At 50.6% G+C, this 27,055-nt stretch overlaps 1 protein-coding gene across 2 annotated transcripts in view; it reads right to left on the bottom strand.

Annotated features, from left to right (window-relative positions):
* The window catches only part of Hpcal1 (hippocalcin like 1), a 104,294-nt gene that overhangs the window by 8,462 nt on the left and 68,777 nt on the right, over nt 1–27,055 (bottom strand). For both annotated transcript variants that reach the window (XM_048439767.3, XM_087907231.1), the window contains exon 2: nt 15,651–15,738. The gene's annotated coding sequence lies outside the window, so the exon portion shown is untranslated. The remainder of the gene's footprint in view (nt 1–15,650; nt 15,739–27,055) is intronic.

Here is a 27,055-nt window from a genome sequence, read left to right as displayed (position 1 = left end):
GCTGCCATTGCCCAGGTGTGGAGCGGGCCTCTGGAAGAACTTACTAGAAATGGGAACGTTGGCTGAAGATGAAAGAGGGCTGGATAGATATGGACCTTGAATGGCTTCTTGCTGTGTTCTCCTTTGTAATTTTATTTGTTTACTTATTGATGTTTTCTGATATAGGGTCTCCTGTAGCCCAGGCTGGTCTCAAACTCACAATGTAGCTGAATAATTTTTACACTCCTCACCCTCCAGGGGTCACAGGTGTGTGCCACCATGCCTGGCTATATCTGCAGTTTTAAGGTGCTGAATTGTGTTCACGTTTTTTCCTTTTTTTCTTCAATGTTTTAAGAATATTTATTTGATGTGTATGATAGTTGTATTTCTATATATATGGCTTGTATGCCTGGTACAGACTAGGAGACCAGATCCCCTGAAACTAGAGTTACAGAAGTTGTGAGCCACTTTTTGGGTATTTGTAGTAGGGAATTCTGGAAGTGGGGCGGTGTGCACTTTACATCGGCATAAATAATATAAGAGGCCACGCCCAAGTGGGTGGGTAACTTAAAGGCTACTGGCGGTAGGAATTAGAAACTGGACTGAACTGGGGTTCTCTGCAAGAACAGCAAGAACCATCTCTCCAACCTGGCCCCTTAGTTTACACCATCTATTCAAGGAACAAACACAAAAACCATAGTAGCCCAGCCTCTATTCCTTGGCTGGGGTGTCAAGTCTAAGAACCTCTGAACTGATAGAACAGGATGGTTTAGGCTCAGCCCTGTCTGGAAGGGGCTTCAGAATGAGGACAGGGAAGTAGGGCACGGGGTGGTGGCTCACACCTTTAATCCCAGCACCCAGGAGGCAGATCTCTGTGAGTTCAAGGCCAGCCAGGTCTACACAGAGAAACCTGGTATCGAAAACCAAACAAACAAAACAGCAGAAGTAGGGTGCTGGAGGACCTCATAAAGAGACACAGCGTCTCTGGAGATGGCCGAATGTCAGATCCTTTCTCTTTCTATACTCAGCTCCCGTCTCACAGTCCTGCTTCGATGGGGGGTTTACAGCCCCCTCTTTCTGCTTCACCTACAGGTCCACCTTAAATCAGTCAACCTCTCCCTGGCCGATGACCAGAAGCTCCATCCAGATCTGCACAGGAGCCCACTGAGGCCCCCTTCGCCAACTGCTGGATCAGTGACAAATGTGGTCACTGGTCACTGAGGGGGTCACAGCAGACCTAAGGTGAGCACCCAGGTGAGGAGCCGGCTGCCCTCCAGGGGACCCACTACCCAGGGCTCTGACTCACCCCACCCGTCATAAGGGCATGTTGGGATTCTTTGGGAAGAGATAGCAATGTCCTAGTTTTATTGTGGGTGATTCATTCTGGAAACTCAATTAACAAGATGCACGTAAAACTGAAGCCACACCGGAACACGGAAGTGGGAGGGATAAGAATAGGGCCGATGACAATGGGAAGGCAGGGCACTTAGAGAGGGCTGGTCTAAAGAATCCCTAAGCAGAGCAGGATAAGAAGTCTAAAAAGAGCTGCCCAGGGTCCTCTAGGAATGTGGACTGGGGAAGGAGGAAGGGAGGGAGGGAGGGAACTGAAACATCCGGAGGAAGGGGCTCAAGAGGGTGGCTGCTAGGATGTCACTCTCAACGGAGGGCCCTCAGTAAGCCCTCAGGCTTGAGACACAACTGTACAAAACAAGGTTGGCAGTGGGACCCCAGAGAACAGGAAGAGGTTGGGGTCACAGGAGGTGAGAGGCAGGGAAGCAGGGTTGGACTGAGCTGGGGGGTGGGTCTCCTGCTCAGATACTAATACTGGGGATAGCCAGTCCTAGACCCAGAGGAACTGTGTGGCTATAAGGCCCTGGCCACTGAATTCTCATGGGGAGACTTACAATGTGTCTTGGGACTGGGGTCCACTAGACACTTCACATATCAGATACATCCTACTAACAAGGACGCTGACCCCCAGGGAGCTGCAGAACCTCAGAACTGGACTCCAGCTTGCCTGGCGATGGGACTGTGTGGGCAGAGCAGTCTCAGGGTGGGTAATGTGGTCTTAGCTGCGCTGCTGTCACAGCCTGCCCTGTGCCTGTGGCTCCTCTTCCCGATCTGTCACCCTACACCCCACAGCCTGGCCGTAGCCCCTTGGTTCCCAGCTCACGCGCTGAGCATCCCCCTCGCCTCATTGAACACACGCCGCTGCTGTGTCGGGTGATTTATCATCCTATGGATGCTCCCAAAATGCCAAGCTCCTCACACCCGCTCTGTGGATGTCTGCAGAGAGGAAGCCACCATGCAGAGAGCCTCGGCGTTTGCTGGAGGACATGCTTGATTTCCGGGCTCCTTCCCAAGTATCCCAGAGGCAGCAGTTCCCGACCTCAGCGCTGTGCCTCTGCCCACCCTTCACCACCTTCTTCCTGGGGTCAGGCTGCTTGGCAGAGCGGGTGCTTTGTGTTGGTTTTGGACACTTTTTTTTTAAAAAAAATATTTATTTATTTATTATGTATACAATATTCTGTCTGTGTGTCTGCCTGCAGGCCAGAAGAGGGCATCAGATTTCATTTCAGATGGTTGTGAGCCACCATGTGGTTGCTGGGAATTGAACTCAGGACCTTTGGAAGAGCAGGCAATGCTCTTAACCACTGAGCCATCTCTCCAGCCCCGGTTTTGGACACTCTTGCTGTTGTGGATGGATATGGTACACACACCCTTTCTCTAGTTGTGGCTATAGTATACACACACACACACACACACACACACACACACACACACACACACACACACCCTTGCTCTCAGACTTCAATAATTTGGGGACAGGAAGGTCTTTAACAAATCTTGCAATCCAGTAGAGCCCATGTGATCCTCTTCGGATGCAAAAATGAAGGCTTAAAGAGACCACCCAGGAACTTCCAAATCATGCATCAGGGCTATTCCCGAGGCTCCAAGGTTCCAGGGACATAGAAGAGAGAAGAGTCTGAGAAGAGCAATGGTTTTAAGTTCTGCTCCTGCATCCACATTTCTTCAAAGAAAGAGGTACCAATGAAAACAAGTTTGGCCGTCTTAAGAACCCAGGACCGACAGCGTAAGCGGTATGGATACAGAGGAAGAGAGGGTAGGACTGGCCTTTTTCTGAAACTTCAGAAAAGAAGGGCACTAGACAAAGCCCCAGCCCTGGAGGACTACATGGGGCAGAGTCCTCCCGCCCTGCCAGGCCACATGGACAAACACACCTCAATGATGCACAGCGCTGCTGAGATGTGTGCATGTCCAGCAGCCAGCCAGCCTGAGTGATAGAAACCCTCAGCTCAAGTGTGATCAGCGACAGTGACACCCCTTCTGACTCCAAAGGGGAGGAGGATTCTGTGCAGAGACTTGGGACAAAGGAGCACAGTCATAGAATGGGATAGCCGGACCACTGGAGCAATGGTAAGAAAGCAGACTCCCTGCAACAGAGAGCCCCACACCCATCCTTCCTGGCATGTGGAAGCTTGGGCTGCTAGGACAGCTTTGGGGTAGCTCTCCAGCGGGTGGGCAGGGCCTTAACTCGGCATTTTCCAGTTTCTCAGGCTCTTGTATAGACTCTTGAGTCACCTCGGGTTGTAGTCCCTACTCTCTAGTGTCCTGGGCTCCCACAGTGCATTCCTAGGCAGAGAACTAGGTGGTTTGCTAGGAAGATGGCATTAAGGGTCAAAACTGAAGGCCAAAGAGGATGCTGGGAGACGATGGAGGCTCCAGGGAGGACTGGACAGAGATTCCAGCACAAGGGGTTCTCACTTGGCTCAGCTGGGAGTCAACAGAATCGTCCCACTGAGGAAGACAGGAGAGCCAGTTGGGGTTGCCTAGGAAGATGGCATTTAGAGTCAAAACTGAAGACCAAAGAGGATGCTGGGAGACGATGGAGGCTCCAGGGAGGACTGGACAGAGATTCCAGCACAAGGGAGTTGGCAGAGCCGTCCCACTGAGAAAGACAGAAGATGCCTGTCCCACACGAGGCAGACCATGGTCAGGCGGGCTGTGACTAGAACTGGGCTCCATCCTTTGGGCTGGACTCGATCCTGGGCCCCTTCCCTGCCAACATCCTGAATGGCAGTGAGTTTCCAAGTGCACTTAGCTGGTATCACCCGCTGAAGCTCCTGGCCAGCAAAGTGGCTGCCTTAGCCATGTCACAAGATGGCCTCCTAATGCTCACTTCCACGAAACGGTTAAGTGGAGCCCATGAATGCTGGCAGCTTCACACTTACTTCCTGGCACTCATTCACAGGAGCCTAACAAAGACCTGGATAAAATATTTAATACAAAAGACCTCATTTTAGCTCTCTTGGAGGCACTCAGGCGGCGGCAGCAGAGGATGTTAAATGGGCTCGGTGCCGCGTGCCCCATGACCCTCTGTTCTTCATTAAGCAACCGAGCCAGCCTTATTGATGTTCAGCTGTCTGGGAAAATACCTGGCAAAACACAAGCCCTTCTGCAGGGACGGAGCATCACTGTGGATGCTTCCCGGGCCATCAGATGAACCCAGGCTTCATTGATCAGACAGCCCTGCTTTCATCTTTTAGGGGGTGAGGAATGAGGGTCCTCGGGAAGAACATAGTCACCTTTTTGGCTTAAACACTTCATATTCTACTAGGGCTTCTAGCAGACAGACAGCCAGCAGCCTTCTTGGAGTGTGGAGGACATGGAGTCCAAACTGACTTCACCGTAATGGGAATTGGGGGAGGGAGCTAACAGTTCCTACATCCTCTTCCTGGGTCACTGTTCTCTGTTCTGCTTCCCCCCCCCCCCCCCCGCTCTTATTGTCTTTAACACACTGAACTGTGAAGTAAAGAAAAGTAAACAAGCAGCTGGGGAGCTCTACGAAAACATTTAACCCAAGCTCGGTACAGCAGGTCAGTAAGCCTTGCTGATGGTATAGTTCTGCTGATCGCTCAGAGAGGCCCTTGGGAAGCCAGTGCTCCAATGTCCCATTAGCCACAGCTGAACGCTAAACTGGAAACACGAGTGGCACTTCCCTCCACTGCTGAAAGTGCTCCCATCAGTCAGCCCGCTAAAGCTCAGGGCTGCTAGACAGACGCTGGAGGAAGATGGTGGGGATTGGGTACAAAATCCCGAGGAAGTCAACTATGCTCTTCTGCATGGTGACCCACAGATGAAAGTTCCTCCTGTTGATGAGACCCCGTCTTGGGGGTGACTGCATTTTCCAGAACAACTTGGACCCATGTCCTGTTTTTCTCCAGATAAACCTGTTTTTCACCTGTTTTTCTGCAGGTGAGACTCAAGCAGCCTGCAGCCCCCTGCTGTATTACAGCTCTCTGCAGAGTGACAATCAGCTGCCCTGAAAAGGGTAACAGAAGATGCACTGAGGGCTGACGGACACTAGATGGCGCAGGCTAGCAGAGTGACACCCGTTTCTATCTTCCAGCCAGGCAAAACCGCATAGTGGGTCTAAACTATCAACCTGTGGGTCACCACCCCAAGGTGTCAAATGACCCTTTTACAGGGGTCGCCTAAGACCACCCTGCAATCAGATATTTATATTATATTCATAGCAGTAGCAAAACTACAGTTATGAAGTAGCAACTGAAAGTAATTTTATGGTTTGGGGGGGGTCACCATAGCACAAGGAATAGGAAAGGGTCATAGCCTTAGGAAGGTTGAGAATCACTGTTCCAAACTCATACAGGCCTGCAGGGTAAAATATACAGGATGTGGGCCTGTTTGGAATATAATGGGTTAAAAAGCAGGTTGTGGACATTGCTCATCCCTGTTTCTCTTTCCTCTTCCCATGTGGTTGTAGGAAAATCTCATATTACATATGCATACTTCTGGTGGACAGTACCGGGGAGCACCAAGCGATGGTACCGACGACTCTGGAGCTAATGCCGCCAGACAGAGATTCTTTTCCCGTCCATTAGCACCCTACGGTGTCCTGTGCTTCTTTCGCTCGCTGATGCCATGTGTGAAAGATAATGTGTTTGCATCTCAGTACCTATCAGGTCCACAGCCCTCGCTTGCTTGCAGGGACCTCTTAGGGAAGCCAGCTGCAAGGGACCTGAAGCCTGACCCCAGCCAGGAGGCAGAGGGCGGCAGTAGGAGAGGCTCCCTTCTCTTCTGAGTGACAACAGTCAACCCCGGTGAGATCTAGGGGAGGCAGGGTGTTGTGGGTACCCAGATGCAAAGCCAACCTGCCACCAAAGCCACAGAGCCAGGTCTCAGATGGAGCCGCTCCAGGCCAGGGCTTGTCACTGCAAACTCTTCCTGACTCCTGAGCCATTTCCCAGGGGCTCATACTCTCAACTCCCCCAAAGCCTCAGTGATTAAAAGAAAAAAGGAGGCCAGGCTAGCAAGATGGCTCCTTGGGTAAAGACCCAAGCCACCAACCCTGAGGAACCTACATGTGGGAAGGAGAGAACAGAATCCTCCAAGTTGTCTTCTCCTACATATACACACTGTGACACTTGCCTATCACACACGAACTGATACATGTCACCCTTAAACAGCTCAAGGAAAGCGTAATGTCAGAGAGAGAAAGGGGGCAGCTGGCAAGTCCCCACCCTGCGCGACTCCACCTCCCTTTCCCTGCACTCTCCCACCTGAAAGACTCCACATGAGTTAGGGAATAGGAAGAGGTGGAGAAAAAGAAAAAGGAAACTCCCAAGAGGAAACTGCCACTGTAACAGGAAGAGGGCCCTGTGGGTGGCTGCTTCTCCTGGTCACACCTACTCCAGCCGCCCAGGAGGCTCCTGTCCCCTACTGCAGCCCGTTCAGAGGCAAACATCTCCTCACTCCCTGGGGGGCAGGTTTCCCAGACTCCACAATGTCCTCAGCACCCTGATGGGACTTGCTACTTTCTCTCAGGACCTCGACTTTTAAGGCATCGTTTGTTTGCTCTTCTCATTAGACCCTAGTAAGCATGTTTCAGCCCCAGGGCCTTTGCATAGACAGTCCTCTACCACAGTCCTCCACCCTTCCTTTCTGTATCAGAGAGGAATCCCTTCAGCACTGGGGCTGCTTCTTGGGGAAGCCTCTAGGATTCATGCACACATACGCACACACACATTCACACAAGCATGCACATGCATGCATGCTTGCCCCATAAGCATGTGCAGAGAGCACAGAAGTTGACATCAGGGTGTGATTTTCCTTCTTTAAAATAATTGTTTTTATTTCTATTCATGCGTATGTCTGTGGGCCACATGCTCAGAGAGGTCAGGCGATGAGGTCAAAGCCCTGGACTCGAAATACAGGCAGCATATGAGTGCTGGGAAGAGCAGAACTTGTTCTTAACCATGGAGCTATCCCTCCAGCCCCTGGGATGATTTTTACTTTTTTTTGCTTTTCAATCCCTCTCTACCTCACTGTGGTTTTGTCCCCACCCCCCAGCTCCACTTCACGTTTTTGAATCAGGGCTCTTTGAACCTCGAGATTACTACGTACTGTTTCGTCTAGACTAGCTGACCAGAAGGACCCTGGGATTAGGCTCCCCCCTCCATCCTCCAGTGCTGGACTCACAGAGCATGGCACCCAGGAGAACGAAAGGACTCTTCCCACCCTCCCAAGCGCTCTAGCATGTGTGACCTCCAGGATTAGGGACAAGGATGACGAAGCGGCCTCTTCAGATGTGCAGTTACAAGAAGGCACATTCTGGTTTGGTCTTCTAGAAACCTCCACTCTGGCACAGACACAGCAGGGGAGACATTTAGGAATGTGTCACACTAGGGATGGCTCACTAGTCAGATGTGGCTGTCCCTATGATTGGACAACCCAGGTATGGTGTCCCAAGTAAGGTTTCCTGCTCCTTCCCATGAGGTTATCAACCAAGGAGCTCTGGGTGCTGGCTGAACTGCTTCTGCATGGGACCGGTGGGACATCTGGGCACTTAGTTACCAGCAGTGAGGGAGGGGAAGAGCTGTGTTGCTCTACAGCATGTAAGAGCGGCCCTGTGAGGAAGTGGCCGTATCCCACAAGACAGAGTCTGGCTAGCTAACGTGGAACACAACCAAGAAGATGACCAGCCCAGTCACACCAGGAACTAACTGGCAATGGGGAGAGCTGGGAAGACATGGAAGGTAAGGCATGTCCAGCCCCCGACTTTCCTTCCTAATGGCCAGCTTTATAGAAAAGAAACCTTGGTGAGTTAGCTAGTCAAAAAAAGCTCAGGACCCCTGCGATGCTCAGCTGCATTGTGGAAGCTGAAGGCTGGGCCACAGAAACAAACATCACATAGACACAGTCTTACTCCCGGGGACTGAGTATAAATAAGCTCTGTGGATCGCCCCGCCCCACAATTCTTGTTTTTGAGACAGGGTCTTGAACTGGTCCTGAACTCCTGAGCCTCCTGCCTCCATTTCCCGAGGGTTGGGATTAGAGCCATGCACCGCCGTATCTGTTTTGCGTGGTGCTGAGGGATGGACCTTCTGTGCAAGCATGCTACCAACAGCCCCAACCCCAGCCTATTCTCCCTCCCCTTCTCCACTTCTTCTAACGGCCTTTTTACATAGCCCAGACCAGCCTTGAACTTGAGAGCCTCCTCACTCCACTGAGATTAGCGGTGCACAGCATGCCTTGTGTGTTCTTTTGAAGGGCGTGTAAGACCACAAGCTGGAGATGGGCAGAGACCTCGGTTTTCTTCCACCAGCCCCTCTGCAGATGGAAGCCTTATGTAGTCAGTTCTGGTGGGAAGAAGCCAGCAGAGGCCTCTCTGTCTTGCTGCCCGGCACCCAGGCTCAGATTGGCACACCAGGCTTGGTGCGGAAGGTTCTTTGGGGATCCTGGGTCGGCTGTGGAAAGACTCCCACATGGATTCCTGAATGGGTGGGATGATAGTTTATATCAACGATGCTCTTTCCCTAAGGGCACAAGGGAATGGGACAGTCCTCCAGGACTGGTTCTGTATAGCTCGTGACTTAGGCTGCCCTGGCCAGTGGCCAGCACCCAACACTCCTGGGAGGGCCTAGAAGGAATCCCAGGGCCCTGAGCCAGGCCTAGCATCCAGCAGGGCAGAGTACCTCTTATGGCTCCTGACCAAGCCTCTCTAAAGGGGACTGCAGTTCACTGTGCCAGGCCACCATGGAGCATGCGGGCTTGGTTGCTAGGTCTGTCTTTCTAGCCATTTGCTCCTGGCTGGCTCAACTTCTCTGACTCCCGTCTTCCCAACTGTAAACTGAGAGCGGAGGTCCCTGCCTGTTGAGTTTACAGCGTAACTATTTCTATGACAGGAAGGAAAGTGGAAGCTACGAGGAGACGGAGACAAACTGAAACGCCAGACAAATGAATGGTGGTGGAAATGGCTGGGCTTTTCCTGGGTAGATCCCAGGCTTGGTCAGCGAGCTCCATCAGAGTACTGAGCAGCACGAGGCGGGAAGCCGCAGGCCCAGAAAAGCTCCTCTTGCTGGTCACATCTAGCGCGGTGGCATTGAAAGCTGGCAGAGAGCCTGGGGTCACAGTGATCTGGACACATCCCTGGGGTGGAGCCACTGATGTTCTAACTTGTGTACTTCAAAGAGGAAATGAGGGGAAAGGAAGGAAGGACGCAGCCAGGCAAACAACAGGGCAGGGACTGTGGAGGCTCACACTGGCTAAGGGGAAGGTTAGTACAGGGCCCAGGCATTAAGGGCTTTCCTGGCACAGCTGTGGGACTTCAGGAGGAAGAAAACCCTTTCTCTAATGTTAGGGTATGTGCTGGGAACCCCATGACCACTGTTTGGGAATAGGTCCCTATTGTGAGGGATAGGGGCCCTTGGTACACATTGCAAAACCGCACATGCACACGCACACACTCCCCTCACATAATGATGTGTTGACCCACTGACTACCCAAAGGTCCCCATCCCTTCTTGTCCCAGTGACAGGTCAGGAGGAGTCCCCAGAGCACCAGGTTGGACTCAGTAGGATTTCCCCCGGGGAACTTGCTACTCTTGACAAGAATGAGTTCACTCATTCATCACTCATTCATGCACTCACTCCTTTCTCTGCTCTTTCTCCTGTTACCAAAAGTACATAGATGGGCAAGGGGAATGACCTGAATCTTGGGCAGACAGGGAAATGCTGACTGGTGAAAGAGGAATTCCCAGAGGGAGCCACGGTGTGCTCAGAGGCAAATGGCAGGAAAGTGAGAATGTGGAATGTGTTACCTGGGGTGCATCGACCTTGGGGGCATGCATGGGGTAAGACTCAAGAGTTTTCTCCTGGGGTGCAGGAGCCCCTCACAGCTCTTAAGTTCCAAGAGCTGGTAGGCACAGGTTTAGGGACCAAAGGTCTCTGTCTGCTCTGGGCCTGTTACCTCTCTAGGCACACTAAGAGGCACGATGAATGACTCAATACTTACTCAACAGTAACAGAATTGGCATAGAACAACACGGAACAGTCGAGAACATAATAGGAAGACCCGGGACAGTCTAGAAAATTGCAGAACAATGTGAAAGGATAAATGAATGAATGAAGGAAGTGAGGTGGAGGGGAAGAGAGGGAAAGAAAGAGGAAATAAATACCATCAAACCCAAGGCCTTCAGATTCCTTTCTTGAAGGTTGGTTGAAGTTTACAGTCTGGGTGAAAAACACAAACAGGAAGCTACTGGGATGTATTGCTGTTTGTAATGACAGATTAACATCCACCTACTAGCCGGGTACTCTGATCATTGCCAGCCTCTGAACAGTCGAGGAGGGCTTCCCTTGAACTCTTACTTCCCTCCAGAGGCTTCTGGACAGTTCTGTTCCTGAGCAGGTGGATCCCAGCTCTAAAATGTGTCCTGTCCATAGGGCAGGCTTCTAAGGTACTGAGAAGCCAAATTCCCGTCTAGACTCCCATGTCCCTTTCTTGTGTTCCTCCTGTCCGGCAGGTTCACTGTCATTCATGTCCGTCCCGTCCCGTCCCGTCCCCCCCCCGCCCCCCCCCAGTCGACAGAAGAAAGCTACATTCCTCCCAGGCCCCCGCCTGAGTGACGTCTAGAGTCCCAACTCCTAGCTCCCCAGTGAACTGGAGCAGTCTGAATTCATGCACCTCAAGTGAATGGGCTTTGACCATATTCTAACAACATGCCCTGGGTAGAAGCTAAGAAGAAATATCACCTTAAATGTTATGGCTGTGTGTTAACACATGGATCTGTCCTCAGGGCAAGGGACCCCGGCGATAGGTGGTCCCCAACGGAGCTTGTAGATTGGGGGCAGCAAGCATAGCTACCCTACCCACTTCACAAACTTGGGTTTTTGTTTGTTAGATTTTTTTAAGCTCAGAAGAAAACCTCCGGGGAACCACCTCAGGAGCTGTTTGGCTCCTAATGTCTCAGGGAAGAAATAAAGTCAGTAAGCTGTGCTCATTAATAGATCACCACCCCCACCCCCACTCCCACCCCCAGTTCTTGCAGATTAACACTGGGTGGAGGAATGAGCTGTGCCTGCAGCCCCTCAGGGACCCCAGCAGTCACAGTCGTGAGCCCAGTTAGGAAGACATTTATGAGAAAACGTGTGGGCAGCTCAGAAAAGCCACCTTTGGCTATTTTGAGTCTTGATACTGTTGGAAACCCTGGGAAAATAACTGCTGAGATACCAATTAAGCATATGGAAGTGGACCTGGCCATCAGGTACTTCCAGCAGCCTGCAGTCCCTACCTGTCACAGGGCCCTTCAGGCTGGCATGCTCCGCCCCCTACCCTCAACTTCTCCAGCCCAGAGACTGGCTGTCCTTCCCTATTTAATCCAGCCATTTTGGTTTCTGGTCCTTTTGTGGTCTACCCTTTACCTCCTGGCCTCTTGGTCTGGTTTTGCCCTCCCCACATGACTGGCTTGGGGTCACTTTCAATCTGGACTCTCCCAGAAGTCCCTGCCTCTGGCTATCTTCTCCCTCATCCTACAATAAGCCTCCTCCTCCACGTATCCAGGAGCAGTCATGTCCTTATTTATTTATTTTTTTTCAGATATCACAGGGCCAGAAGCCACAGGTTCTGCATGGAGCCTGGGAGCCATGCCCAAACCTGACTGTGAAGGCCCAGGAACAGGCTTTAACTGAATACCTACTATATGAAACCGGAGCAAACACAAAGCCCGGGGACCATGGCTGTGTGAGCTGCTCTCTGTTGGTTGCACAGTAGAGACCTGGGCCCCCTCCTTCTGCATGGAGCCCGCGCCTGTCCTGCCAGGTTGTATCCTGGCAGGTGGTGGGCAGAGGGTGGTGACACAGAGGTTGAGTTTCAAGATGAACCAACTGCCCCGCCCTCACCCCCAGGGCACAAGGCTGGGTTCCAGTTCCCCAGGGCACAGCTGGAACTGATCTTATGACCAATTAACATACAACCAAACACAGGAAGGTCACAGTAATTGTTTCACTGCGGAGGAAGGAAGTCAGGGAGGGACGGAGGGAGGGAACAGGCTGCCTGAGCACTCCTTTAGGTCCCAGAGACCCAGCCACTGATGGTGACTCTATGGCCCACAGCACAGTCCTCACCCACTCAAACTCTTGCACCTGTCACCCATGTATGGTCTGGTCCAGCCTGCCCACCCCCACCCCGGCCCCTGCCTCTTTTTTGAAACAGGACCTCATTTTTCCCAGATAGGCCTCCAACGTGCGATGTAGTTGAGGATGATCTTGAATTTCTGATCCTCCTGCCTCCACCTCTGGAGTGCTAGGATTATAGGTCTGTGCCAGTTCAGAAGGGATGGAACCCACATAGCTTCACGCCTGCTACACAAACACTCCGCCAACTGAGCTCTATCCCAACCTGACCTTTCTGAGCCATAGTCTTAACTCTAGCCAAAGGGTGGGCACCCTGGAGATCCCGGCAACTGCCACTAAGCAAACACTTAAGTGTCTCCTGTGTTCTCAGTATTTCCAGTCTGAAAATTGACATACTGGGTTGTGGAAGTCCAAGACCATTCAAAAGATCAGCTAGAGAGGAATGTGAAACCTCGGCCACCCCAGGAATTCAGGGACACATGCGCAGGGTGAGCCAGTGGAGGAGCAGGGGGAAGGATGGATGTGGACCCCACCTGGAGAGGCCAGGATACAGGTGGGAGGTGTCTGACTGGCTTAGCTCTGGCTGGGAAAATCCAACCCTCCTGCACACAGGTCTGCCACAGTGTACCTTGTTCTGTCTTAATAGGGTCACTGAGCCCAGGTGACTCGAGGTTGAATTGTTCTCCAACTGGCCAAGAGCCAAGCTGGCCTTGCTTACCGGAGGCCCAGGGCATCAGCTCACATGAAGCCTGTTCTAAAGCAGGTATACAAAAAGGACAGGGACAGCACCCCCGCCCCTCGGGCAGTGGTTTACATCCCTACGAGAATTCCACGAGAATTCCACGATAGGGTCCAAAGTGCACTGTTGTTGCACGTGTTCTCACAACTGCTCACACTATTCTCCAGGCACGATCTTCCCCAGCAAAGTTGGAGAGGGCACCCAGAGGAATTGATACTGCCAAGTCATTGTTGTCCTAAAAATAAGCCACGACTTTCATCACAGGAAAGATTTCCCTTCTCTATACCCTACCCTGTAACTGTGAGGGTCCCCATGGGTGGGGTCCACCCCAGGAAGGTCACGGTGATCTGAGATGTCACCTGGAATCTTTGAGCTGGTCATCCTGCGGTAGGGATCATCACAGAAGAGACCAGCCTAGTGGCTCTCTGCTATAGCACAGCCAGCCTCCAGCCACTCCCCTACCGTCTTCTACACTAGTGGTTCTCCACCTTCCTAATGCTGCCCCCCTTCAATACAGTTCCTCATGTTGCCCCCCCCCCGTCAAAAACTTCTTTAACTGTAAGTTTGCTACTGTTATGAATCGTAATGTCAATATCTGATATGCAGGATGTCAGACATCCGACTCCAAGGGGGTCGCGACCCCACAGGTTGAGAATCGGTGTTCTAGATGCTGCTGTCAGCCACAGAGGCCTCTGTGAGCAGCGTTGATCTTTGAAGCCTGTAAGCAGAGGTCACGATCTACACCTAGGGCTGTTGTTCGGTCTACGGTGAGCTTCAAGCTACAGGCTGTATCCCGTCTCCTCATTGAGTCTGTGACTCGTACCTCCCCCCTCCCATCCATCTGACCCATCTCCTCATCCTCTCCAGCCACACAGGTCCTTCCATGGCTTCTATATCCATTTTGACAGCTGCTGCTGGGCCTTTGCTCCCAAACCTCCTCAGTCACATCTCTTGAGGCCAAAGTGGAAGACTTTATCCAAAAGGGAAGCCTCAACACGCAGCCTTCTTGCCCTAACTCTCTTTACAACTTTATTTTCTCTCCATATTAAAATGAGTTTAAGGTCCCAACTTTAACTCTGCTTTCCTTTGCCATTGGAGGTCACAGCCTGCAAGTTCACTGGGGACAGAGCATATTCTCAATAAATGGTGAGCCTGTGTGTGTACACTGCCTGCCAGGGTGGGCAGCCAATGGGGAGCCTGTGTGTGTACACTGCCTGCCAGGGTGGGCAGCCAATGGGGAGGCTGTGCCCCAGGCTTGTTGTACAGGCTTTCCTCCAGAGTGGGAATGGAGGAGGTGTCTGTCCATCCTCGGGGTGGTGGTGGGGTCTTCCCACCTGACACCATGCCTGACACCATGACAATGTTCTGACATCACCTTAGAACTAACCACCTGACCCAGACCCTCCTCCTTGAGCGCAGGGGTGTGTGCATCAAATACCAAGGGGCCTCAGGATGAGAAGAGATCCCACGGGCTCTGACTCCCATTCGTCTGACTTCTGTGTCTGTCCCAGCCATCATCAGTTCCCAGGTTCGGCAGGACCCTGTCATGCCCCTGTGTGCTTGTGGCAACTGGAGGCAAAGACCCCAGGGCTGGGAGCACATATGTAGATGGTGCTCAGTTATGCAGATTCGGGCAACTGCTTCTCTGCCCTCCACATGCCATTATGTCTATCGAGAGGACCCGAAGACCCTCCTTCCAAGGCAGAGGCTCTTTCTGGGTATTTCCTTCGGACAGCATGTACAGGGGATGTGGGGGAGCAAGTGATAGGCGGCAGGAGGTGAAGGCAGGAAAAGTTACTCCACCCACAGGAAGTCCCAAAGACACCCTGTGCCTGATGCTAGCGTTGCTTGGGTGTCTGGGGGAGGGGAACCCAGCTACACCCAGGTCTGCTGGGAGCTGATGGCCCAAGTTCCTGGTGAGCTGTATCTACTAGAGCCACAGATGGAAGTACCACTTGACATTGTCCTCCTCAATTTGCAAGAACCTCGATACACATGACCTCTCAAACAAAAGTGGTGGACGCTGGCCACACGGTTAAGGCCTGGTTCATTCTGGGGATAATTTCAAGGCACACTGGACCCTCCCCTTCAGGGTGCTGTTCCCCTTCCGAGGAAGGACCTGGGGGAAGGCAAGGGAGGAGGACTTGGCATATGGGGTGCAAAGGGAAGGGAAGGGAAGAGGAACCTCAGGAGAGAGATGGCCTCTGTTCTCCACCCTATACTGTTATATGGAGCTCCCAACTCTGCTCCCTGAACAAACTCACAGCACAAACACAGGCACAGTGATGCTCTCAGAGAGACTAAGAAGAGAGTCAAACTCGGAACCCCAAAGGGTTCTTCTCTCCTCCCAGCCTCAGTTTCCTGACTTGTCCCCTGAGAGCGCTGGGTAGATTGTCCCCACACAGTTTCTATAAGAGCCACCCCTTCTGCCCACAGCCCTAATCATCTGCAGGCCCACTGGCCTCAGGGTGACTTACCTAGGGTCAAGTGGAGGCCAAGACAGAGCACAGGTCAGAACTGCTGGGGGCTGATGCACAGGCTTGACCAGGCTGCTAGACCATGCCCCTGGAAGAGAAAACCATAGGTCACGTGGGACGCTGACATCTGGATGAACCCACACGGTTCCCTCCACTGGCACCCACGCACAGCTGAGGGTGTGTGTATGTGTACAGTTCCTACCATCTCCCATTAACAGGAGCCTCTGAGACGCTGCCTTCCCGACGCCGCCTAGCTGGGGTTCCGTTATCCCAAGCCAGTGTGAGCACCAGTTATGACTACGGCTCCCCAGTACACAAACCTGGCTCGAAATATTAATTATAACTCAACTGTGTGACTCTGGACCATCAGAGATGCAGTCCTGTGTGTGGTGCCCTGCTTTCTGTCCCTTCTGGTCATTAGGAGGCTTGGTTGAACATCCAGGCTGGGTTTGGTAGGCACAGAGGAGCATCCATGTCTGGCCCCCACCTGGGCTTACCCAGGTTTCCTCCTCAAAGTCCCAGTTGCCCCAGTCAGGCCTCTCTGTCTCGGTGCAGGGTATACAGAAAATATTCCAATGTGCACATTGAGTAAAAATACATTCTGGGACTGGAGAGATGGCTCGGCAGTCAAGAGCACTGACAGCTCTTACGGAGGACTCGGGGTTCAATTCCCAGCACCCACATGGCAGCTCACAACTGTCTGTGATTCTAGTACTTGACACTTTCACACAGACCTACATGCAGGCAAAACACCAATGCACATTAACACAAAAAACAAAGCCAATACATCCCAACTCAGACAGCACACAAGCCCTTACCATCTGGGGTAAGGAAACACCCCGTTAGCATCAAGAGCCACTCTGCCTTCCAGGACGCCCAACAACCAAAGCCCCTGTAGAGGGCCAGCTCTGTAGGCTACCTCTTTCTTCCCTGTCTAGGGATTGGTGTCCCCTTCCAAGTGTACAGTATTATGAGAACGTTCCTGAATAGTACCTCATTGAAAGCTGACCTTGTCCCCTGAGGTCCTCAGGACAGACCAAGGAGAGAGACCCAGCATCACATCCATTTCCTTGAGGGGGGACAACTGGGCTTAGAGAAGCTGCTAACTGACTCAATAGCCAAGGGACAGCCAGGATGGGACCTGGAAAGTCCTGTTACCTGAGCACAGCTTCTCTTCCTGGCTACAGTCCAATCTCAGTTTCCCCTTCTAGTCCATGGTCCCTCTATCTGCAGCAATGATCCCATTCCTATGTGCTTCCTATACCAAGCTCTGGTCTACCTCGGTGTCTGAAGCACAGGAGGACCAGAGCTCCCCTTGCTTTGCAGACGGGGGTGGGGACAGGGGGACTGTGTCTCTGCCCTCCTCCCACCCAGCCCGGCTGACTGGACACCACACAGTCAGGAATATGTTGACTCCATTCTTTTGCATCAATACCCAGTCAGGCGCTGCAGGTGCCTAGTACTCCATGCTTTACAAAGGAATAGCCCTGACCTCAGACTCAGCCCTAAAAATTCAAGATCTGGACTAGAAAAGCCACACACTTCCCCACCAGATACATGCACATTAGTGTGGGAATAGACACATTAGTGCAGGTGCCTGTGGAGGCCACTAGGGGGCATCAGATTCCCTAGAACAGGAGTTACAGCCTCCCAACATGGCAAGAACTGCACTTGGGTCAGTCAAAGGACAGAAGGGCTCTTAAGCAATGAGTCTCTCTAGTCCCCTGGGCACATCTGGCCCACACCCTACACCAGAATGAGATATCTGTCCCATCACTGTCATTGCTGTCACTCAGGTCCACAGCTTACACTAGCGTTCCCGCTTCGAGCCATATATTCTGGGTTCACGGGTGTGTGTGGAAGCATGTCTACTGTGTTGTATACAGGCTAGCTTCATTGACCTCAGCATCTCTTGTGCTCACCTGTAGTAAATGGAGCAGCGGGCTGCTTCCTGCCCAGCTCCTGGCCACCTGGCTAGCTTAACCCCCCCGAAATAACCACACAGAAATTGTAGTAATTTAAACATTGCCTGGCCCATTAGTTCTAACCTCTTATTGGCTAACTTTTATATATTCGTTTAACCCATCTCCATTAATGTGTATCGCCACTTGACTGTGGCTTACCGGCATGAGTCTAACCAGCGTCCGTCTTGGAGAGGAGAGCCATGGCGTCTGCCACATTGCCTTCTTCCCAGCATTCTCTTCTGTCTACTCTGCCCACCTAAGGGCTGCCCTTAGGTCAAGGTAGTCTCTTTATTCAACCAATAAAAGCAACACACAAACAGAAGATCGTCCTATACCACACAACCTTGTCCATGCTTTCTCAAGGTGTTTCAAAGACCCCAGCCTCAGTGAGTTCCAAGAGTCCTGATTTGACTGACACTCAGGGGGTCAAGACCCAAGTAGATGGCAGAAAAGGAGAACCCCATGAAAGGTCATCGGAACCCACAGTGTGGTGGCTGCAGCAGAACTTAACAGGCAGGTGTACAGCCAGTCACGATTTCCTCATTCTGCTTTCCCCACAACCTTGGCCAAGAGCCATGCTCCCAGGGCCTTATTGAGAAGGGAGCGTCTCTGGGACATGCCTGTGTCATTCGTGGCTAAGTGGAACACCCAAAATGCAAATTCTCAGCCCAGACCCCCACTTCCTGCATTCACTGCTGTTAACAAAGGGAACAGGGCATGCAAGTCGTGAGCTCACGCAATCACAAAGAGAAACGGAATCATGATACTAGCCCAAAAATGGAAAGAACTAGAAATCGCTGCTAAGGGAAAAGAGTCACATTCAGAAAGGGGTGTGTATGTGTATGTATGTGTGGTGTGGTGTGGTGCTGGTGGTGATGGGTGTATGTATGTGTGAGTATGACTAGAAAGGAGAGCCCAAGAGGGGAAGGGATCCAAGGAAGAGAAGAAGTATGGTACATGTCAGGATACACAGGACATGAAAAGGAAGAAGTATGGTACATGTCAGGATACACAGGACATGAAAGGGAAGAAGTGTGGTACATGTCAGGATACACAGGACACGAAAACAGAAAGTGCTAAGCAAGAGAAGGAAGGGAACCAGCTGGAGGAGGCAGGAGGCAGAGAGGCAAAGGGAAACGCATGAGAACAATGGACAATGGCACATGTGTGCGATGGTGACCTTGAGAAACCCACTTTGAGAAAACCAAATACTTTAGATGTTAACTGAAAAGGTTTACAGATTCAGGCTAGAGAGTGCTCAGTGGTTAAGAGTGTATGCCGCCCTTGCAGAGGGCCTGAGCTCTGTTCCTGGCAGCCATGACAGACAGCTCACAAATGCCTGCAACTCCAGCTCCAAGGGGGTCTGACACCCTCTGTTTGGATTCCACGGGCACCAGAACTCCCCGGAAGTGGGCATCACAGACACAAGGGCAGCCTTCGCCTGCCTGCCTGCCCTCCTCGTTGGCGGGTGTATGTACCCTAGTTCCGATGCTGTCTCCATCCTTCACTCATCAGAACCCAGGTGTTTGGTCCCCTGACATATTCTGAAGGCCAGAAGCTCTCCAGGAACCTCCACACCTTCAGAACCAGACTGAGACTATTAACACATCCAGGTCAGTGTCCTGAGCAGAAAGGACTCTCAGCGTATGGCCAGCCACTGTTGGACTACACTGTCCTATGGTATAAGCCAGTTTAAGAAGCCCTCTTGGTGAGATGTATCCATTCTATCAGTGCTGTGCCTCTAGAGCTGTGGTTCTCAACCTGTGGGTCACGACCCCTGGGGTTGGCAAATGACCCTTTGACAGGGGTCGCCTATCAGATAGCCTGTATATCAGTGTTTACATCATGATTCCCAGCAGTAGCAAGATTACATTTCTGAAGTAATGACAAAATTTTATGGTTGGGGGGTCGCCAGTGTAGGAAGGTTGAGAACCACTGCTCTCAAGAGCCTTGACCAATAAAGCACTTGGCTCTCAGTCAGCTGCAGGGGCCTTGGTTGTTCAGTGACAAAAGCCCACCATCGCCAGCCTTCTGGGAACAGCTCTACACGACCACCAGGGGACCACACGCCAGTCACAGCTCACTAAAGAGGGCGACTCCCAACCCAAGAGAGCACTATGTGTCAGCCTTCCCTGTCCCCTAGAGAGGTTTCCATGCTTAAGGGGAACCTGCTGGGTCAGGACAGGCCTAGAGGAAGCTTTTTCAAACTGGCCTAGTCAGTGAATGACCTTGGGCACACCCCGTGACCTCAGCCACAAAGGCTGTGGAGCCACCAGGAAAGGATGGCACTTCACTAGGAGCCTGGCTGAAGCCACTGTCCTGCTGAGAATCAAGAATTCAAGAACAGAGAAGACTCACCAAGAAGGGTGCCAACAGAGAAATGCTATTTCTTTTACACAGCAATGAACCACGGCCAAGGCCTGGGTTTGTATGACCTGGAACATGGCCTGACTCCTCTCTAGTTTCTGGAAATCTTCCAGACAAGATCACTAAGTGTTGCTTCCAATGAAACATCCTGGTGGCCCAAGCCACCTTCGTGATTCATCAGGGCTGCCGTTCTGTCTGGTTTAGCGCAGGACTACATTCAACCCCTTAACATCCCTTAGCAGGTGTAGTGTCAGGGCCACCAAAATCAGACTGCTCACAATAAGGGACCGTTTCTCCTTCTGACTTATTTATTCAGCATATATATGTATGTGTGTACATTCATGCATGTGAATATGGGCACATTTGTGCCATGGTGCACGTGTGCACGTGTGCACAGTCAGAGGAGAAACTCAGGTGTTGGCCCAGGCCTTCCACCTCATCTGAGGTAGACCCTACACATTAGGCCAGGCTCACTGACCTGTGAACTTTGGGGGTTCTCCCGTCTCCTCGTAGGAACACGAGGACTGCACATGCTCATGACTGCATCGAGCTTTTCATATGTGTTCTGGGAACTCAAACGCGGTCTCTATGATTGTACAGCAAACACGGTCTTCCTAGCCACCTCCAGAGCCCTGTTTCTCCTTGTAGCAACTCTTGTTTTTTCAATTTTTTTGGTGGGGGCGGAGGGGGTTCAAGACAGGGCTTTTCTGTGTAGCTTTGGCTGTCCTGGAACTTGTTCTGTAGACCAGGCTGGCCTTGAACTCACAGAGATCTACCTGCCTCTGCTTCCTGAGTGCTGGGATTAAAGTCACCACTGCCTGTAAATCCACATTTAAAATTTCCCTCTCAGGGAGAGAGAGGGTTTCCCTCCTGGGCACAAGTTTTCAGCATTGCATAAAACCAGACATGGTGGCACACAGCCATAATCTCACCATTTGACAAGGGGGAGATCACAAGCTCAGAGCCAGTCTAGGACACACGAGAACCTGTCTCAAACAAAAACTCTTTTTGATAAACTCCAAGTCTGTTTCTATGCTGTCTTGTGCTGAATTCTTTGCTGGGTGAAGCTAAGGATCTGACTGTACCTGAACAGAGGTCCCTACAGGATAATGAAACTCTTAAAGACACAGAGTTCGACTGTGTCTTCTGTTCCACGATACCTAATATGACTAGGGAAGTGAGAAGAATTCCCGAGGAAGATCCCCCATCCTGCCCCCCACCATCCCTTCCAGCCAGCTCGGATCCCATGCTCCCTTGCAGGAGAGCCCTCCATTCCAGAGACCCTCAAGGCTGCTGGTGAACACTCCATTAACTTGAATTGCAAATTTCTTCCTGGCCCTATCATTCAGCCACAGGGGCTCCCTGGCTTTCCAGTGAGAGATAAAGATTGCAGTCATTGCTGGAGACGGACTCGAGGAGCAGAAGTCATTAGGCGGGAATAATTATGTGGAGCTATGTCTGCTGGGTCCTGATTTCTGTCTGCGACTGTCTTACAGATTGTTGAGTCTCTTCCTCTGAAGGAGGGATGGGTGAGTCATACAGACCCCGGGATGAAGGTCTTGCTGCTCCAAGGATGCACAGGCATTGGGCTTTGTGTGGAGCTGATGTGGAGCAAGGCAGGACTGCTGCACCAGAGCCCAATCTCTCGCAGGGAGCTTTCTACACCTCTCCTTTTCCGTGGGAGCCCAGCATTTTGTGTCTGGCAGACCTAAGGCCGGCTGTGGCCAAGCCTGACCCATCCATTTAGGTCCACAAAGCGGGGACAGATGGAGGGGAAGTAGACAGGCAGAGAGAGCAACAAGACCCTCTGGCCAGCTCAGAGCCTTGTCCCCAGTGTGTGGCCCCAACCTGTTATTCCAGTTCTTGATGAGATAATGACACTTCCTAATTGAAAGTTTTTAAGTTAAAATTATGTGAGTTAGTGCGTGCATACACACACACACACACACACACACACACACACACAGCACAGCACATAGGAAAAACTCAATGATAACAATTCTGGAAGGGTTTGGGGGAGTTTAGGCCAACCGAAAAGGGACACAGTTAGCTGAGTGTGTGGTGTCAGGCCAGTCATTCCAGCACTCGGGGTAGGACTGTGAATATGGCCAGCTCAGGTTACAAAGCAAGGCCCGTATTATGGTTTGATGATGGAGTACTCAGACAGCAAACCTCCCCTCCCACTTTCCACATAGGATCACGTGTTTGAACACACAGTCCAAGCTGGTGGCCTGTTTGGGGAGGGTGTAGAGTTTTAGGGGTGAGGTCTTTCTTGCTGTGGGGGGAGGGGGCTTATGAGGCTGGAGCCTGGAGCCTCTTCTCACTCAGCTCTCTGCTTCCTGATCTGTTCAGGTGTGAGGAAGCACCTGATGCTTTTGCTGCCACACTGTCCCCACTATGATGGACTGTAGCCCCTCAAACTGCGAGCCCAGATAAGCCTGTCCTCTCCTGAGTCACTTCTGGTCAGGTATTTGGTCACGCAATGAGAAAAGGAGCTAATATCATTTGTCAAGAAAAAAAAAAAAAGGCACAAGCGGATTCAAGGAATGAAGAGGCTGAATAAGCAATGAGAAAATTCCCCACAATGAAAAGCCCACACCCAAATGGCTTCACGCCAGAACTATAAAAAGCTAAAGTTTTTTACCAACTCCTCAGAAGACAGAAAAAGAGGGTGTGCTTCTCAATGCATTGAAAAAGATCACCACTACCGTGACACAGAACCAGAGACCGGCTTCAAGGGAGAATAAAATTCTTGAGCCATTCTCATTAAGAATATGGTGTCAAAAATCCCTCACAAAACTGCAGGTCAAATGAAGCAATATATAAAAGGATCGTTCACCATGCCCGGTGATGTCTGTCCCAGGAGTGCAAGCGTTGCCATTTACCATCTGAAAATTAACTGACCTAATGCCCAGCTTTTTTGTTGTAATTAAATTTGTGTGTTTGTATATGTGTGTTTCCATATGTGTAAGCATGTGTGTGCCAAGGCACATGTGTGAAGGTCAGAGGCCAACTTTGAGGAGTTGGTTACTGCCTCCAACCATGTGGATCCCAGGGATCAAATGCAAGTTATCAGGAGTGGTGGCAAGTATCCTTATCCACTGATAAACCTTCATACCCAGCTCCTTAAACTGTGTGTCACACACTCGTATAAAGCCATTGAATGTGAGGGTAAGGTTTGGAGGATCAAATGCAATGACTAAAAACAAATCAAAGTCACACATATAATCTATGAGACATGCTGCACTGTGAGGCTTCGCTACAGCCTTGGTTCTGAGCACACGTTATGTGCACCGTGCCGTGCCAATGATGCCTGCCTGAAGCACCTCTGCATGCGCTGATGTAGTATAGCATAGCAGTAACAACCAAAAGGCACGTGCTCACCCGGACAGAACTAGAAGCAGCACTTGGCAATATCCAATGCCTTTCTACAATGAAAACACTATGTGGATAACAGGACGAAAGGGAACCTCTGCAACCTGACGGAAGGCAGCTATGAAAAGAAAAACCGCAGCTAACATTACAACGAGCAGCGATGCCTCCTAGGGTGAAGACTCGGACAGTGGTGCCTCTTTGTTCTCGGTAGTTCTCTCTCCGCATGTGCACATGTGTGGAGGCCCAAGGCTGATGTCCCCAGTCTTCCTCTACTGAATCCAGAGCTCACCTGTCTAGCCAGCTTTGCGTTGTCTCTTCTGGAGGCTCCAACATGTGAGCCTTTGCACTCTTGTCTGAAGGTCAGAGAGTTTGAGCTTGACCTAGTGTGTGTATTTAGTGTTTGGACGTTAAGACGGCCCACGGAGGTAGATCTACTCCACCCTGATCAAAGGCCAGAGAATTCAAGCACACTTCTGCTCCTTCTTTTGAGTTTAGAGGTTTGAGTTCAGGATACTTGGTGTAGGTGGCTTCACTGTCTAAACAACAGACTTCTTTTCTCAAGAATTGATGACTTGATGTCTCAAGTATTGAAGCAAGCAACTCTTCTAGTTGTCCTCTGTGTCATGTGAAAGCCGTCCTTGTCCTTCTCCCCCATTGTGCTGGGGTATAAAAGTGTTTGGAAAATTAAATATGGGCAAATTTCAGTATTCACTGGAACTCCCTCCCAGTACTAGCCTATGCTTCTGTTTTTATTATTTTTACTGGTGTCTTCATTCTCTTTACTAACTTTTCTAATCCCCATGCCCCTACCCTGGCAAGTGGTATACCTGTTGAAGCTGGTCCCCGACAGCTGGCATTACAAGTGGCCTGCCACACCCCTTGGCATTTCGAGGATACAAACTCTGTCCCTCATGCTCTAACCACTGAGCTGTCTCCCTAGCCGTATCTGTCCAAATCACATGGCTCCCAGCAGGGCGATAAAGCAGGAAAAGAAATGCAAATATGAAAGATCTAGTACAAGGATGGAAGAGGCACACTACTTCATTTTCTGATACTATTATTTGGCAATTAGCACTTCTGATGAATCCGCTTCACTTTTCAAGAAGGCTGCTAGAGGCAAGATCAATAGATAAAAATAACTGTGTTTAGAAATTTGCAATTCAAAATTCAAACAGTGGAAATAGTGACAATAATAATTAGAATACATAATTCCAAACAATGGCATCCTACCCCCCAAAAAATACTAAGAAAAAATACTCAATAAGAAATGCAAAAAAACAATTCTGCTCTGGAAATAAGAAGGCATTGTCTTGCTTGTTTATTTAATTTCATTAAAAAACAAAAACACAAAAACAAACAAAAACAAGTTCTGTCACATAACCCAGACTAGCCTAGGCCCTGCTGTCCAGTCCAGACTGGCCATAAGCTTCAGCCTCCAAAGATCTATGCAGCACCAGGCCTGGAGGAGGAAAAGCATTGTTGAAAGGTATCAAGGAAGCTCTAAATAACTCCAGATGCATTCTCTGTTCACAAACGGGAAGACTTAACATTAAGCCGGCCTTTCTCCCGACCGATTCACAGACTTAAGACAATTCCTGTCAGCAGCCCTACCTAGTTTACTTCTTTGTAGAAAATGAAAAACTGGCTTTAAAATTCATATGGAATCGCAAAGGACCTGGAGTAGCCAAAAATAGTTATAAAAAAGAAGAGAGTATTTACTCACGCCTCCCAATTTTCTTTGTATTCTTGTATGTGCAGAGTGTGGTCATACGTGTGTTTTGTGTGTGTGAAGGCACATGCATGTGGAGGCCTAAGGTTGATGTCAGGAACCTTCCCTCATTACTTTCCACTTTGCTCAGTGAGGTAAGGGCTTTCAGCTGGACACAGAGCTCACCGGTATAGCCATTTGAGGTAGCCAACTGACTCAATGATCCCATCTGGACCTTCAGAGCCACCATGCACACCTAACATTTGTTGCTGGTCCTGAGGTCTGAACACGGGTCCTTACACTTGCACAGCAAAGCCATCTGAGCTATCTACCCACACCTCCCAACGGAAAGACACAGCAGTGAAGTGGAATCAAGAGTCCAGAAATAAACATGTACATTTGGGACTATCGATACAGGCCAGAGACAGCACCTGCCTAGCATGAGCAAGACCTAGGGTTCCATCCATGCCTCAAAAGTCAACCAACTGACCCTACACATACAGTTTAACAAGAACGTCAAAACCATCTGACATGAAAAACTATCTTTCCCTTTACAAATTTTATTATTTATTTATTTATTTATTTATTATTGGGGTAGTGTGTGTGTGTGCACATGGAAGTCAAGAGGACAACTTTTGGGAGTTGGTTTTCTCCTTCTACCATGTGGGTTCCAGGGATTAAATTCAGGTGTGGGGCAAGTGCCTTTACCCACCAAGCCACATCACCAGCCCATGTTAGTGGTTCTTGGAGCTGGGGGAACAAGGCTGTAGTCTAAAACATTAGGTTTTCTCTAGAGCAATGAAAGTATTCTGAAAATGACTATGGTGATGGCTGGACACACTTGGGAAAAGACCACCACCAACTGAACTATGTTACCTTTACTTTGCATGACATATAAGACATGGAAATTTTTAGGATATAGGAACTGTATCTCCAAAGCCCCATAGTGCTAGTTTATGTCAACTTGACACAAGCTAGAGTTATCTGGAAAGAGGGAGTCTCAACTGAGAAAACGTCACTCTAGGATCCAGCTGTAGGGGACTTTCTTAACTTAGTCACTGATGGTGGAGGGTCCAGCCCTTTGTGGATAGTGTCATCCCTGGGTTGGTGGTCCTGGGTTCTATAAAAAAGCACGCTGAGCAAGCCATGAGGAGCAAGCCAGTAAGCAGCACCCCTCCATGGCCTCTGCATCAACCCCTGCCTCCAGGTTCCTGCCCGGTTTGAATTCCTGTTCTGACTTCTTTTAATGATGGACTACAATATGGAAGTGGAAGCCAAATAAACTCTTTTCTCCCCAAGTTAATTTTGGTCACGGCGTTTCATCACAGCAATGGCAACCCTAACTAAGACACCCGCCAAAAGAAAAAGGGAATCTAAGCCAAAGTCTTTCTACCGTTTTACATTAGAGGACAAAGGACGAAGAACAGAGCCATGGGAACAAGGACACAAGTGACAGGGCTTCCCAGTGCGCACCATCACCCCTCACAGACGGAGAGTGCAGAGCAGGTGTGTCAATCTAGCCGCTGTCAAGAACTAGGCAGCTTCCCATCCAGGGCACAGCCCTAAAGAACAGACCTCAGGTTGAGCTAGCATGGTACCTCGGGGACCCCCAGCATCGCCGGGCGCACAGGCTGAGGGCCAGCCAGCATGTGTACTAGGTCCAGGGCCACCTCCTCATTTTTGAGAAGTACACAGTCTAATAGGTTCACTCGGATAGAAACCTGACGCTAGGAAGGCTGCTAGATACAGCTCTTGTGTGTGTGGGGTCTCCTTATTCTTATTCAAGAGGTGCTCCAGGATCTGGGGGTGCTATGCAGGGCCAGTCCTCAGGATACGTGGTCCATAAGATCCCAGCTGCACCCACAGCTCTACAGCTGTAGCCTAAGAATCTTCATAGTCCTCGGCTGTTTCTGTGGCTGGGGCCTCTTGATGGCCCAGACCTGGAGAGCTGCTTGTTCCTGCCTTCAGCTAGAGAAGTCTCTCCCCAGCCC

The sequence above is a fragment of the Myodes glareolus genome, chromosome 6 (genome assembly GCF_982192425.1).
Source record: "Myodes glareolus chromosome 6, mMyoGla1.1, whole genome shotgun sequence".
Classification (NCBI taxonomy): Eukaryota; Metazoa; Chordata; class Mammalia; order Rodentia; family Cricetidae; genus Myodes; species Myodes glareolus.
This window is presented reverse-complemented; position numbering and strand designations above follow the sequence as displayed.